The sequence below is a fragment of the Octopus bimaculoides genome, chromosome 15 (assembly GCF_001194135.2).
Source record: "Octopus bimaculoides isolate UCB-OBI-ISO-001 chromosome 15, ASM119413v2, whole genome shotgun sequence".
Taxonomy (NCBI): Eukaryota; Metazoa; Mollusca; class Cephalopoda; order Octopoda; family Octopodidae; genus Octopus; species Octopus bimaculoides.
The window spans coordinates 39,285,700-39,286,695 of NC_068995.1; the positions used below are offsets into that span (position 1 = coordinate 39,285,700).

Consider the following 996-nt stretch of genomic DNA (forward strand, 5'->3'; position numbering starts at 1 on the left):
TAATTATATTATATTATATTATAAATAAATATGTTCATGATGAATGTAAACAGCTGTGAAACATGTGCGTGTATGCGTGTCTCTCTTCCCTTTGTTCCTCTATGTAAGGGGATGGGGGTCTGCTACCAATCATAAATATGTGCATCCGTGTGTTTCTCTGCGTATCTCTGCGGCGTATACGTTTGCGTCGCTCTAAAATATTCATTTGTCTGGATAAACGTTTGATGTTGAAGAAGTAAAACTAATCACGATTGATGTCACCGGCATTAATGATTCGTTAATCAGGCAAGAATCTGTAAACTAATGAAAACAACAACAACAACAACAACAACAACAATAACAAAAATAGCGGCAGCAGTAGCAGCAGCAACAGCGTGAGCAACAGTAATAACAACATTTGTACGTACATAAAAAATCGGCTCCGTTTATAATATTCCTGTTCAGCAGAAGCAGACAAGTTTGTCCTGTTTCAACAAACTATTCTGGTGTTAGTTGCCCTAAGCAACGGAAACGGAAATAAATCTTTCCATATGCTGGCATGTGTAGGCATGTGCGTAAGCTTGTGTATGTGTGTATGTGCAGGTGCTTATGTATATGAATGTGTCTACCTGTGGTTATATGTTGGTGTGCTCATACAGGGTCTTAGTGTGTAATGTCTGTCTAAATAAATATATATTTGTGTGTCTGTGATTGTTTGACTGTGCGTGCGTGTGTCGTATAGCTGACGTTTGAAGTGCGCAACGTTGCTAAGGAGAGTAAGAATGGAAGAGTAACTGAGTGAGGGGCTGAGAACTTAGTGAGAGATTAGTGAGTTAGTGGAAGGTAGTGAAGTGTGACGAGGAGCATAAAAGTTCTACTCGTTATTAACAAGTACATTTTAGTATCTTTTTCTTTTCTCTCTTCTCTCAATTTCAGTCTCTCTTTCTCTCTCTGTCTCTGTCTCTCTCTCTGTCTCTCTCTCTCTCTCTCTCTCTCTCTCTCTCTCTCTCTCTCTCT

The 996-nt window shown here is 39.3% G+C and overlaps 1 protein-coding gene across 1 annotated transcript in view; it reads right to left on the reverse strand.

Moving 5' to 3' along the window:
• Positions 1 to 626, reverse strand: part of LOC106873511 (epithelial cell-transforming sequence 2 oncogene-like) — a 113,793-nt gene extending 113,167 nt beyond the window's left edge. Inside the window, exon 1 of the mRNA XM_014920897.2 lies at positions 408 to 626. The gene's annotated coding sequence lies outside the window, so the exon portion shown is untranslated. The remainder of the gene's footprint in view (positions 1 to 407) is intronic.
• Between the last annotated feature and the right edge of the window lie 370 nt (positions 627 to 996).